This window comes from Rutilus rutilus, assembly GCF_951802725.1.
Source record: "Rutilus rutilus genome assembly, chromosome: 3".
Classification (NCBI taxonomy): Eukaryota; Metazoa; Chordata; class Actinopteri; order Cypriniformes; family Leuciscidae; genus Rutilus; species Rutilus rutilus.
The window spans coordinates 18123250-18139033 of NC_140211.1; positions in this window are offsets into that span (position 1 = coordinate 18123250).

The following is a 15784-nucleotide window of genomic DNA, read 5'->3' on the forward strand; positions in this document are numbered from 1 at the left end:
CCCTGTTCTGCACAGTACCTCGACTTCTAACGTTTTTAGCCGAGCATGCAATGAAATGTTTTGTGGCCTTTTGGGAACGACTTATGGAAAATCAGAGGAGGCGAGTGGCCATTAGGCCTGCTTTGCAACCAACTGGTGCCAGAATCACAGCTTTAGAAAGGCCGAGCGAGACAGCAAGTCGATTTTTCTAGTGCTCTTGGGAGATGTTTTCAAACCCCACTGGGACCAGGACTGGATTTCTGGATTCAATTCTTTGTGAAAAGCTTGTCAGTCATTTTATGTTTGGCACTAAAGGTTCATCTCACCCTCTCTTTCCCATCCCTCATGTTTTAACATGCGGTAAAAGAGAAGCTGTTGTCATAAAGAATTCTTGCAAATTTTTCCATTTCAAAAGCCTATGGCGTCATTGTAACCACACAGATTCTTGAAAACAGAATGTTAAGACTAGAACGCTGTTCGAGTTGGTGGGGTCAGCGTTGCTGGAGGATGATGGGCTTTGTTTTAGATTGAGGGGGACAAGACAGCGTTGAACTGTGGTTTGTGTGCGTAACATCACTCCCGGGAGAGTTGCGAGTAGGATTGGAAACCGAGAAACCAGTACTTGTTCAAAACCGCGGTTCCATTTAAAAAAAAAAAAACAGAACCGAACTTAATGACGTTCGGTCCGTTAATTGTTCTCCTGCGCGCATTCTTCATGCTCCATCCGTGCTATAGTGCGAACGGAAAGTGAAACTCTGAAAGTGTTTTTGACATTAATATTCAGCGTGAAACATACAACGCAGCCAGATAAGTCAGATTCCAGAGTGAATATGTCTTCCCTTTCTTTTTAGTGAAGGAAAACATGGTGTGTCCACTGAAATCCGATTCCCGAGCTAATGATCCAGTCACTTTTACTAAATAAAAAATGTATAGTGTGGTCAGTGGTGTCTGATTCCAGAGTTAATGACTTTTTAGTGAGTCAAAAACATACAGCGTGACGAGTAATGCCAGTTATCCAAGTAAAAGTCTTGTAAGAGCTGATACTTTGTAGTGAATCAAAAATATACAGTATGACCGGTGAATTATGATTATGAAGTGAATCACAAATGCTGCAAATGCAATCCATAGAGGACAATGCTCAGTGTTCATATGAAGGAAATTTCCGTATTTTGTTTTTCACAGGTGTTTTGCCCACATTTTGAATTATGCATTGCATTAGGGTTCAGGGAAATGTTCATCCTGGCAGAAACCTACCAGTAGCTTTTACATTTTTCTACAGAATCTATTCAAAGTGTGCTTATGAATCAGTTGAAGCAGATTAATCAAACTGAACTGTAATTTACTAATTTTGTCATGAACTAAGTGTGTAGTTAAAGATGCAAATCATGGGTTTTGTCACTGGTTTTATTAAAATAAAGGTTCAAAAATGTTTGTTCTATGTTGTATTACATTTATCAGGCTATTGAAATGATCCCAGCATTTGACAACTGAATTGCCTTTTTTCTTCCCTAAAGGTTCACAGTGGAACATACCAGTATAACCGGAATCATAAAGACGAATCGGAATTGTTCAATTTGCTGTGATTCCCTTTCCAATTCTTTGTTCTTCTAATGAACACACAGCTTTGTAATTGATGCCAAAATTGCTATGCTTTACCTGTTTTGACAGACAAAAAACATTTTAGTTTTATTATGTGCTCATGTGGCTAGGATTAATGAAATGGCTTCTGCTACAAAATACGCTCATGTCTGTAAGGTACAGTTGGCACGCAAAATATGGCTACTAAGCCTTTTTTATGAGTGTAATTGACAAGAGCAATTACAGGGTGCTTTATAAGGCCTAAGTCTGTATGGCGCAGCTCACACATTGCTTTCATTCAATAATTATAATTTGGAAACACTCACTGTAAAACAGTATTAATGTATGATGGTTGTGCAATAAAACCACGCAGAAACACAATGGAGCTCTGGTGCTGTTTTGGGGGACCAGCACTACACATATTCCATCTGGTTTAGCATTTTATAAAATGTGTAGGGTCTATTGGATAAAGCTACAACCCGAAGTTAATCTAAAGTGCTTGGCTGTTAAAGTGCAATGTGAATCGTTACTAACAAGATGCTGAAATGTTTGCACAAAAAGTAAATAAAGAGATAAACATCTGATGCAACATGGAGCAAGAAATACAAGTAAAATCATTTGGACAGCACAGTATTGTGCAAGTACGGACATGATAATTACGGTGAGGGCTGTCTCTCACTTCTAAACATGACTGCAAACAAGTGTAAACCCATTATGGTTTTAATGGAATTTAATTTGATTCTAAAGACAGTTTGATTGGTAGAATCGAGGAAATGTGCGAGGCCAGCAGAGGTCATTATGATTTTATAGATTTTTTTTGTTCTACATAGAGCATTGAGCTACGATTGGCAGACACTCTCCTTTTGAGCTCAATGCTCATACAACTCATACTTTTGATGTTTGAAGCCAGGAAGAAAAAAACGTACTCCTGGTTATGATTTAATAACCTCTGACACGTAAGGTGTTAGTCTTTTTCATTATGGAAGCACTGGCTCAAGGCGAATTCCTTTGCTCAGGATTCAAAGGAATTCTTTACAGGTCAAACACTAACTGTTTCGAAAGAAGTGACAGATTCTGCTCCCATTATGGAATCAATACCTTGTTTTTGATCATACCATGTCTTGAAAGTCTTCTTTGAAAGTCAGAAAATTTTAACTTTACAAGCTCCACATACCAGGCCCTAATGATTCTGAACAGGGAAGAATACCAAAGGATTTTACCCCTCTAAAATGAGGGGTTCACTGGTTGGCAGATGCAACACACAAATCAATAAATTAATTTATTTTATGAAACATAATAATCACCACTATAAAAACCAGAAATATTGTTTTTGACATTTTCTTACTGATACCATTCCCCTTCGGTTTTATAGAGGTGACTGAAAGGTTGAGGAAATTTGGAGGGAACTGCATTCTGCAGAACTGGAAACAAATGTGAAACAAAAAAAGAACATCAAACAGCAACAGGATATTATATCACAAAGTAATGAGTTGCCAGTCATTTGATCTATTAAAGTGTTTTGCGATGCTATGATTCATAAAGTTCATAGGTCATCTCTTTTTGGAGGCAGCATACTAGAATAAAAAGTCTGTAATAAATTGATTAGAAAAATAAAAAGTGAAATTAACATGGCTCACAAACTTTTCCAAGCCACACTTTCAGACCGGACAGCATTCCAGCAGATTCCAGTATTTCTCTGAATGGTAATAAAGATGTTAACCACGTTATTACTTGAAAAAATAGTTCCTTCGCCACACTGTATCATTTTCCTTGTTTTGCATCAGTAAAATGGAATGATGAAAATGTCCTGTCCAGAACTGATTGCAAAAATTGCTAGTTAAACACCACTTATGCCATAGGCTAGTCTTTTGTCTTTGGTTTAGGAAAGCTTCTCAGAACAAAGTGTGGTAGATTTGGAAACATCATGGTGATCAAACTTTAGGTCATGTAGAAAGCCAATGGTATATTAACGTTTAATTTCAAAAATTTTCTTGCTATTTGAATACATGCATTTTACTCCTTAGACCCCCCTTACACACAAACTTTATGCCCTCATTGATTTTATGTTGGTTAAGTTAGTGAAATATTAGGTTTTATACTCGGTCACAATAGTGACCGGTGGGAAACACCATAGTCAGAATTCATTCAAATTTTTCAATTAGGCCTATTTACACAACACATTCCAAGACATTCATAACCTCGCTTTGTCATTTCATGAAGGAGGCTTAGTGAGATGAAAAGGTTGTCATGGACAGAAGTTACACCCTGGAGGAACTTCTGCTATGGGCTAGAGTAGACCAAGGACTACACTTGGGCCCTGTCCTAGGCCAGTTTCAGGGAGATGTGTGTGCACTCATTCAGTGCACTGAAGATGGGCCGTACGTTGTAGAAAGGGTTGTTTGTGGTCATGTTTGGGGCACACCAATTGGTTCTCATGAACATCTGGCTCATCCTCCAGATGTTTCACCTCTGCATCGCCATTCAGTAATCTACCTACCAAATAGACCATTTCACCCTGGTACTCCCTATCTGAGCCATCACTATCACAGTCAGTTTTAATTGCCTCTGTTTACTGCACACAGCACCCGTGGGGTCGTCTAGGAGGTCCAACACATCTGATAGTTTTAAACTGTGTAAAAAATAAACAATTGATAACTAGGATTAACAGCCAAAACCTGTGTTTTCAACTGAAACACTGTGTTATACTTGTGACCGTTAACAAATTTATATCTCTTACCAGCAAAATAATATATGCAGGAGTATAATTCTCAAAATATATCAGTAGTAGACCCTTTAAAGAATATATGTACAAAATTTGATAGTTCTATCTGTTAATTAAGGTGTTTTATATACTACTTTTTGTAGTAGTGTGAGGAAGACATCTTCTTCTAGATGTGCAAGCAGGAAATAAACTGATCTGATCATGTGACCTTTCACACTGGTCACATGACAATAATACATTTTAATCAAGACAATCTATTTTTTCTTTTAAAAGTTGAATTTCTTGCCCAAAGCCAATAACAACACTTTTAGAGCTTCCAGAAATAAGAAAAAATATGCGGTCACAATTGTGACCGGTGGGATTAAACAAAACAGGTACCAACGCGTAGACAAGTCATCATTACGAACGGGATTAGTCAAAAATGTAATGTTTCGGATTCTGGTTCTAATTCCTCTTATTAATAATTGTGGCCCCTTAATTGTTATGAACAATTGTAGAGCTTCTAAGCAATATATCTTTTTTTTTTTTTTTAAACATTATTAAAATATTTGGGGGAAAAATACAATTTCCTTTGGATGCATAGGTGTTCTTGTTGACCAGCCTTTAAAATTTGACAAACAGATCTCATCCGTAATCCGTTTCAGTTTCTACCAACTTCGTCTATTGGCTAAAATTAAAGGCTTTTTTGTGGTTTTTAAAAACAACAACAAAAAAAAACTCAGGACAGAACAACTCACCCTCACCCTTACTATATTTTAATCTGGTTGTTCTGTAAAGCACTTAGTATAGTAAATGTGCTATACAAATAAAGTGAACTTGAACTTGAATTTCATATTGCCATAAGGATGATATCATTTCAATAATAATGTCATTTAAAAACATTTTGCAAAAGGACTTTTTCCATAGACGGCATAATTGTAGTCAAATAATGATTTGTAGTCAAATAATTGTACTGCCTTTACTATGTAGTAGTCAAAATATAGAAAGGCCGCCCGTGTTTGATTCACTAACAAGAACCTACTTCTTCGAGTCATTCTTTCAATCAGACTACACTGGTTGCGCTGTATGTTTCAGATTAACTTAAAAGATCTGGCTCAAAACAGTATTTTGTTTGGGAGTCAAATTACTCTGGTTGCACAGATTCAGTATTGTGCCGCCACTAAACTCTGTCAAGATACTTTAGTAAGGCTATGTTCACACTGCAAGCCTTAAAGGGATAGTTCACCCAAAAATGAAAATTTGGTCATCATTTAATCACCCTCAAGTTGTTCCAAACCTGTATGAGTTTCTTTCTTCTGTTGAACACAAAGGAAGATAGTTTGAAGAATGTTGGTAACCAGTTGATGGTAGCCATTGACTTCCATAAAAAAACTAAAAAAAAAACTATGGAAGTCAATGGCTGCAGTCAGCTGTCTGGTTACCAACATTCTTCAAACTATCTTCCTTTGTGTTCAACAGAAGAAACTCATACAGGTTTGGAACAACTTGAGGGTGAGTAAATTATGACAGAATTTTTGGGTAAACTATCCCTTAAAAGCTCAATTCTGATTTATTGCTCAGATCAGATTTTTTTTATTTTTTTATTTTTTGGCTGGTCACATTATCTTTTAAATGTGGCCAATATCAGATTTGGCTTTTGCCTGCAGTGTGAACATAGCCTAAGTTGTTCTGTCCTGAAAAATTGTAAACAGAACTGAATGTCATTCATAATGAGTTTTGTATAAGTAGTAGATTAAAACTAGTAGACGACACTAGAGGCCATTTTTATGATTTGTCGGTAGAAATACAACATGGAAATGACATACTTTCTCCCTCCCAGCTGATCGGAAACCACCAGAATGTGCTGTTTATGAAGATTTGGTCAGCTGCTCAGATGTTTCCCTAATTAAAATGAAAATCAATGTGAGTGTAATAGAGGGCTTTTAGCTGTAATTGGAAATGGGAACATTATACACTACTGATGCTACATGTTATTTAGCACCCTGTTTTGCTGGAAACAAAAGAATTGTGGGCACATCTAAGCATGGGTAAAATTAAGTGGTAAAACCAAATACCACTGGGGACAACAATGCAATTTCCCACAACAAAGGAACACATTGTTCTAGCTGGAGAAGACGACCCAAAGGGCTACATGCTTAAAGCTAAGAGCTTAAACTCCCACATTACAGCTTCAAAGAAAAGGTAATTTTTCACTTCCTGTTAGCTGACCTTTAATGCTTCCTCCTGCTGCAATGAGAGGAAAGAGGCTGTCTGTGTGGAGTTTGGTTCCCAGGCATCATAATGTGAGACTGATGCCTTTACATCTGAAATACAGCCAGTAACAACCGAGTGGCCGCAAGCCACACACTTGTCTTCCATCACTGAAGGTCCTGTAAGGACTCATCTGAGCTCATCTTTCTTGTTGTCGTTCAACACCCTCGGCCTCTTCCGCCTTCATAAACTTGGAACCACAAACGGTTAATTTAATGTCTTAATAATCAGCATCCCTTGCGTTCCGCAGATTGCGTTTCGGTGACTGTATATGTGATTTTCCCAGCAGTTTTCTCCTCTACTCCCTTTCTTTTTTCTCATCCTGTTCTCTGCCGCTTACTGTCAGACACTGTGGTAGGTCGAGCTAATAGCCTGTTTGGAGGTTTTGTGGATGAGAACTAGGCAGACCTGTAGCAGGAGCTTTTATTGTCATGATCCAAACTCAAGGATAGGCTGTGAGCCAGACCCGTCTCAGTAGGGCATCACATGTGTGTACCACCCTGCTGCTTGCAGAATGCATGGAACGGGGCAAACAATTATGCATACTGCTCCATAAAACCACCTCCTTTGTGGTTCCCATGAGTGTAAAGGGTGAGAGGGCACAGTAAGGCCACCTGGCCTGTTGTAATGGGAAGAACTTAGAATACAGAATGAAGTAGGTATTTATATTGTTAAAGCACATTTGCATGTATGGATATGCTGAAATGTACAATATGGACATACTGACAGCATCTAAAACATATTTACAAAGTAAAAAGCATCTACATATGTATAGAAAGAAAAATCTCAAATCTAAATACCTATATACAGTTGTAATCCAAATTATTCAACCCCCATTGCAAAATCAGGTTTATTGGCAAAATGTACAGACGTTCAGCTGTTTGCAATGAACAAATCAAACAAAAGTAATTGAAATAGCTCAACACAACAAATGTTTCAAGTGGTTTCCCCAAATTCAACTGAAAATGCAACTTTTAATGACTTCTGCAGTCTCAAAATTGTTCAGCCCCTTCATGGCAAATTCTTTAGTACTTAGTAGAACACCCTTTTGCTGCTATGACCTGCTGCAGAGATGTATAACCAGACAACAGCAGCGTTTCTGAGGAATCTTGGCCCATTCCTTATGAGCAATGGCCTCCAGTTCAGTAATATTCTTGGTTTTGCGTGCTGCAACCGCCTTCTTCAAATCCCACCAGATATTGTCTATGGGGTTCAAGCCAGGTGACTGATGGTCACGGTAGAATCTTCCAGAACTTCTTCTGTAACCAAGCCTTGGTGGAATTTGAGGTATGCTTGAGATCATTGTCCTGTTGGAAGGTCCAATGACGGCCAAGCTTCAGCTTCCTCACTGACGGCATGACGTTTTCTCCTAGGATTTCCTGATACTTCAATGAATCCATATTGCTTTCCACACGCTACAGGTTTCCAGTGGCAGAGGATGCAAAGCAGCCCCAGAGCATCACCGAGCCCCACCATGCTTAACTGTAGGCAGAGTGTTCTTTTCAACAAACGCTTCATTCTTCTTCCTTCAGACATACCGTTGATCCATAGGGCCGAAAAGTTCCAGTTTCATCACTCCGCAGAACAGAATCCCAAAACTTCTGTGGCTTATTTATATGATTGAGCAAATTGGAGCCAACTTTTCTTGTGCTTTTGGGTCAGTAGTGGTGTACATCTTGGAAGTCTGGCATGGTTTAGTACGCGCCTGTCTGTGCTTGTTGCCACCAAGTCTTGCTGCAGTCACTCAAAGGTTTTTCTGAACCTGCCTTCACAGAAATCTGGTTGCAGCCATTGATAGCTTCATTTTTCTGCCCCGTCCAGGTAGTGTAACCACTGCTCCTTTAATTTGAAACGGTGTCTCTAGGAACATTTAGTGCCTTTACTATCTTTTTGTATCATGTTCCTTGTTTGTGAAGGGCGGTGATATCTTCTCTTAACTTTTTGGACAGTCTTTTGACTTAGCCATATTTCTAACATGCAGATTTGTGCTGTTGTAAGGTTTTCTATTCAGGGGGTTGAATAATTTTGAGACTGCAGAAGTCATTAAAAGTTGCATTTTCAGTTGAATTTGGGGAAACCACTTGAACATTTGTTGTGTTGAGCTATTTTTATTTCCTTTGTTTGATTTGTTCATTGCAAACCGCTGAAAGTCTGTACATTTTGCCAATAAACCTGATTTGCGATTGGGGTTGAATAATTGACCGTTCGCAAAGACCCGCCCCCTTTAGTTACTGTTGCTATTGCTATATCCGACAAGCTACGCTGCTTTCACGCAGTGAAAAATACATCGTGGAGGAGAGAGGACACTGACAACGTGTTGACAGACAGGACAGAGCAGGTTACTTTTGATATGAAACAAAGTCTCAACTTTGTTCATTTTCTAAATAAATTTAAACAATAAATACCATTTTGTGGCTCTTTAATGTGTCTGACAGATCGCTGTAAGGTCTCAGTTAGAGCTGCTCGTGAACCGATCATCTCTTCCTTCTAGTTAATTTATAGCATCTAATAAACATGAATGAACATAAGAAGGAATGTTGTTTTAACCACGGAAAGACATCAGTACACTTCAAATTCTCCAACTCTCCTGACTGCTTTGTTGGACAAAAATGGCGGATGGTGGATTATGATTGGTCAGATCGCCTGTCAATCAAACTCCTTGCGAAGGGTCAATTTGGATTACAATGGTATTTGTATATAGATCTTATGTAGCCCCGCCCCTTTTCAGCGCTGCGCTCGTTGACTTCCGGTCTGTATTTTCTCCGCGATTTTGCGTGTTTATTAATGAACGGCTTGTTTTAAAATCTTCCCGGTCGACTGACATTTGTTAAGTCATCTGCTTTAAACATTACAGTCCTCATGATAACTTTCGTTAACTTTACATTAAGTAAATCCACTTCAAAAGCTAATTACTCCTGGACAGCAGCGCCATAGAAATATAGCCTACAGAGCGACCGCAAAAACGGAAGTTAAAAGACAATATTCTAAAGATGGCGGCGCCCTCGTTTCTCTGGCACATAAGGTCTATAGTTAATATATTATTACTCTTTTCTTTGAATTTATGAGCCTGTACGCACAACCTGATTTCACCAAGAGCAACATGCTCCTGGATCAATGTCTTTCAATTAGACCAATCAGATTTGAGGGACAAATTGACAGTTTATGTCAAGTTTAGGCTTAGGGTAGACTGGGTACAGTTGAGACATAGGTACAGTTGAGACACCTTAAATAACTTGCGTTCGCAGCAAGCACAAGTTGTGATTTTTGCTGTGCACATGCGTATTAGTGTCCTCTTTGATCGTGGGAAATTTGAACAATGGACGCATCTCCGATCCGAAGATATCGGGAAAAGTTTTTTTTTCTAAAGTAGGACGTTCACTTCACCATGCACTCTCCACAATGAATAGCTTACTATCCCTATATGACTGTTAAACGTAACTGGTATCACCACAAACGTTATTCTGTGCCCTAAAAACTGGCATATTTCATGGTATTGTGTCATGCAAGGTAATTGCAAAATCTAGAGAAATATGCGAGGTGGCCAGCGGGGGATAGTTGAGACACACGTGTACAAACTGTACCCCCGATAGAGTTCTATTAGGAAACACACTGCTTAGTTGTGCAGTGTTATGATAACAGGTTAAACGTCGTAATTAGCCAACATAGGACGCAAATGAAAATAAAATTTGATATTTGTGATATTTAAACTGTGTATTATTAATAAATATTGTTTAATATCTTGTTCCTGCTTTATAAATTTTAACCAGTGCTAATTTAAATAAAATGAATGAATATAAATGGTTGAATAAACGTAAATGTTGCCCAATTGTTATTTTCTTTATTTGTCTTTATTTTTCATATTTATAATGAATGGTTAGTTACCTTTACATCATTAGAAATGGGTGTCTCAACTGTACCATGCACTGTCTCAACTGTACCACATATGGGTACAGTTGAGACAAGGTTGAGACAAAAAGCACCTTATTTTCATGAGCTAATTGTGGAAAATATAAACTACTTCTGGGTATTATTGATTGATAATATCTTAGTCGATAAGCTAATGAAATGTCATGTGGCATGTCATGTGGAAATTCACTTCTTTTCAGTATCTATTTTTGTGTGAAAAATCAAAACGCAAAAAGTGTCTCAACTGTACCCAGTCTACCCTACAACCAGGGTTAGGTGCTTCTACATCAGTGTTATTCACCTATGATTTCCCTCTGATTTTAGGTATAAAATCTTATGTTTTGTCCGTCTGACAAAATATATTGACCCAGGAATGGCAAAATCAGGACATGCATAAATGTACAGTTACAATTTAATTTAATTTTTAAGCAGGAATTTTGTGAATGTATGAAAATGGGTCAAATACGTTCGATAATTAATCTTGATTAAAAATGATAAAAACAACCTATTAATTTCATAAATGTAATATTCTTGGAACCTACAAACCTTTTCTAAGGTTTTTATGTCTCTAAGGTTTAAAGGTGCTGTCAATACATTAATAATGTAGGCTATTGTTGAGTATTCACAAAAATGTAGAACCACACTTTATGTATATGATTACTGATGAGATTATGTTTGATGATCGAGTTATGTCTAGAAAAGATTTCTTGATTTTTTTTAAGTGCATTATTTCGCTATTCAGAGAAAGCAAACATGCTAATGCTCAGGCATTGTCAAAACAAGGGCAAGAGAAACAAAGGTGACTCAACACATCAAAAATCTAGTGATTGCTCAGCTTGTAAAATTATATAGCTTTTTCCACTTCGCAGTTCAAAATTCCACCTTGTTTATTCAGTTGATAATTAAGTGTAAAATGAGATAATACATATGTATATGCTTGCAAAAAAAACGCTTTAAGAGGCCACTTAGCGAGACTATTATGCAGTTAGCTGCCATAAAGGCAGAGAATAAACATGCAACAAATGCAAATCCAAAGATGACTAATTATCGAGGACCCACGTCCAACATCATCCATTTCTTACAACACCCATGATGTTCCCATAGTTCTGGGGTTATTAATCCATTAATTCTGTCTACGTGGATTTGGTCTATGGACGTGAGATAGTGGCTGGGGGCGATCTTGGCAAGATCAGAGCAGTCAATGCAGATGTGGTTTTATAGGAAAGGCTTTTTGATGTTGATTGTCTGGATTTTTCCATGTTCTCACTCAAGAAACATTAAAAAATAAGTTCTGTTAAGCCCAATAATCCTTTTCCATGTGGAGAACAAGTCAAGCCTTTGCCTCAAACATAGTAAACTTCATTACAAAGCACATTTGAAAAGGACTGTACTCTAAGGCCTATTCTAAACTAGGCTATTATTAAAGGGTTAGTTCACCCAAAAATGAAAATTCTGTCAGTAATTACTCACCCTCATGTTGTTCCAACCCCGCAAGACTTTCGTTCATCTTCGGAACACAAATTAAGATATTTTTGATGAAATCTGAGAGCTGGCTCACTCCTTCATAGGCTGCTAGGTAATCGATATCTGCCATCCCAGAAAAGTTAGTAAAGACATCGTTAAAGTGACTACGGTGGCTCAACCTTAAGTTTATCAAGCGACGAGAATACTTTTTGTGCGCAAAAACAAAACAAAAATAACGACTTTATGCAACTATTCATTTTCTTCTGTGTGGGCCTCTGAGTGAGTTCACGTAGTGTAACAGCGTAGCGCTTCTGGGTTGTACGTCAGAACGTAGGCTCACTATTCTCGTCGCTTGATAAACTTAAGGTTGAGCCATTGTAGTCACTTGGACTATTTTAACGATGTCTTTACTAACTTTTCTGGGATGGCAGATATCAATTACCTAGCAGCCTATGAAGGAGTGAGCCAGCTCTCAGATTTCATCAAAAATATCTTAATTTGTGTTCCGAAGATGAATGAAAGTCTTACGGGCTTGGACCAACATGAGGATGAGTAATTACTGACATAATTTTCATTTCTGGGTGAACTAACCCTTTAAGTATTATAGATATCAGCGTCAATTTAAGCAATATTTCCATATTTCCTAGCTGCATCAGGAGCCTAATTTATAGGAACCTCTCAGCTGGTGACATCTGATATTTCCCCAAAACAAAGGAGAGACCAAAAGTGGTGACAAGGGTCTGGCTCCTGCCTCCCACCCATGCAGAATGTGGACAGCGGTCAGGGAGCACAGGAAGTTCACCAAGGCTGAAATAACACACCCAAACCAAGCCTGACATTCACGTGCCTGTTATCTACACAGGGCGAAGTGTAGAAAGCGGGAGAAACGCAGCGGCAATTAAGGAAAACTAGAAGACTGTTGAAACAAAGTTACAGTCAACTTTTTGCAGACTTCACAAGTTCACAAACAGGTCAGTGAACAGAGAATGTATTTCACTTCTTTTTGCCGTTTAAGAGAAGAGTTAATTGTCTTGTAAAATTGACATAACTATGATGTCACTTCCTTTACAGAGAGATGGTGCACAATTCAATGCCTGAGCAATATTGAGTTGATTTTGTCCATGAGGAATATTGCTTTTTTTTCTCCTATAGAAACAATCGTTCTCTTGTTCTTATGTATAAAGTGTCAATGAGCATGTTTTTAAACAACTGAATATCAACTGTTACATTAATAAACCTCTCCTCGAGCTGGATTTAATCCTAAATTCCTACATTAAATGCAACAAATAAACATGTATAAAGGGAGAAACTGACATGGAAAAATGATATGTTTGCCGAATTAATACTTTGAATATAGTATGCCAATAATGTGCACTGACACGATTTTCTGATTACTTTTAGTTCTGTCATGACAACTCTCTTAGGGACTAGCATGGTAATGGCAATGGATATAGCAGTGTTTATGTATTTGGTCTTGGCAGAATAGATCTGTTACGCTGCTGCTGCAGAGCAAGTACCGAGACTTGCTACTGCTAACACATTCACAGACGTTGCTGTGAGCATGTAAGACATGCTGCTGCTGTTGCACATGTAACATACATGAATAACCCTTGTAGCAGATCTATACAAGTCTGGAAATCCAGACCTAAATCTGAAAGATTAATGGTCTGGCATCGACTAATGAAAATCGGCCAGCTCGAGGGGCGGCACCAAGCATCCATTTGAAAATCTCACTGCACGCAATTAAATAACACTACGACTAATCACAACAAGTTATCGCTTAGCTACCAGCGGAGCTGACTGGTAGATTAAACTCTTACTGTATCCGGTCAACAAAACAGCAAAAACGCCCTTCTTGCAAAGGAACGATTCGAGCGCCGTCTTCTGTTCCTCTTTTAGATAAAAAGCCAAGTCTAACTCGTTCATTGTAGCGGCCAAAGCCGTTTCAAACAACTGGTGTTCATCCATAGCCATCTTGCAATGTTTACTAAAGACTTCGATGTCACAGCACTGTCATCATCTTTAGCTCGCCTCTGGCCCCCCTATATCAGATAACCCGATGTGATTGGTGCAGCTCGGATAAAAGGGCATATTTAATGAGTATCATTACTCGACGCCAGAGTAACTCGCTGAGCAAATTCAACTTGTGCTCTCGCGAGAACTCTGGATTTCCAGGGTAGATCTATACAGGTGGAGCTGGGGAAGTGGAGGGTTTCTGAAAGCGTGCTGCAGTCTGCTAACAGCAACACTACTGGTATTTGTTTGAATGTTGAGCCGCAGCTCATTGGCCGCTGATGCAACAACAACTTATCAGCTGCGCTGTGAAGATGATGATTTGCTCGCTACCAAATGACTTAAAGGCAGGGTAGGTAGGATTTATTAAAAATTAAAGATCCAAATTTGTTAAAACTTTCTATATATATCAATACATAATTAAAATGTAAGAACTCTGAAAAAAAGAGTATAAAAATCAAGTGACTCTAGACCGTTTAATCTGTATTAAACACAGCTCATTATTTCGATTCGGGACGAATCAAAGGATTGGCTTAGGCGACTGTCACTCTCTCGCAACCATGGCAACCACCCTTTTGCCACACAGCACCTGCCCACTTGCGCGCGACCGTTTGATTTGAGGAGTGCGAGAGGCACGGAACCTGATCACACCTCCGTCCAGTAGATGGCGGTAATGCACTATGTTTGCAAGCTGCCAATAAAATCTATCGAAGAAGAAGAAGAAGGCACTGAACCTAGGAATACCAAAACAATGGCAGAGAAAGAGCAATCTAAATTTACAGTACCGGCATTTGCAGTTAGTGAAGGCAAACCAGGCAAAAAAATGCCCCTTCCCCTCCGCTTGTCTCAGGTAAATAATGCGTCCTCTAGCTCAGCGGTCGGAGTCGCGCGTTCATGTGTTTTGGGGGCGTGGCTTTGGAAGAAGCACAGAAATGAGGGGGTGGAGTGAATGGAAATAATGAGATGTCTTTAAAACAGTCGTGAGAGGTCTACAGACACTCGATTTTGATACTTTCTTTTTCAGAGTACTTACATTTTAATTATGTATTGATATGTACATAATGTTTAAACAAATTTGAAAAATAAAATTTTTAGACCATTTCTACCTACCCTGCCTTTAAGGACCTATCAGCCTGCACCATCTAGAGTTTCATGCCATAACTAGATAATAGTCATTTGTAGGGGCGTTCCAAACGAGAGTCTTAAATGTAATTTATGCACAAAGTTGACAACAGATGCCCCCTGTGGAACACAGTTTTGAGATTCCAGTTTCACTAACTGTCTGTGACTTCACTAAACTAAGTAGAAGAGGAGCTCATAACCTGGTCATGGAGAGAAAAATTACCAACAGCAATGTTGCGTCCTTGAAGGGCACTTCGGGAAAAGGAGATGTGTTCCAAACGAGAGTGAAGAACTGAATCCCTTCACAAAGGGCCCTTCCTCAAGTCAGTTAGTGAAGGATACATGTGATGCTTACTTCAAGTATTTTTATCGTTTATGGTCATGTGACCCAGGGTGGCGAATCCTCGTGATTCATGGGGGATGCTCACTTCCGATTGGAATTTGTCCTATACAGTATAGAATTTGCTGAATTTCTTTGCAGCCATTACTCCAGTCTTCAGTGTAACATGACCCTTCAGAAATCATTTGAATATGTTGGTTTGGTGCTCAAGAAACATTTATTAATATTATCAATGTTGAAACCAGTTGTATACAGCTTATTATTTTTGTGGAAATGGTGATTTTATTTCAGGAATCTATGATGAAAATAAATTGTGTTCTTTTGAACTTTTTTTTAAACAAATTTAGTATTTACTGCCCTTGCTGATTAATGTATTAATTTCGTTAAAAACATCATAATGACTACAAACT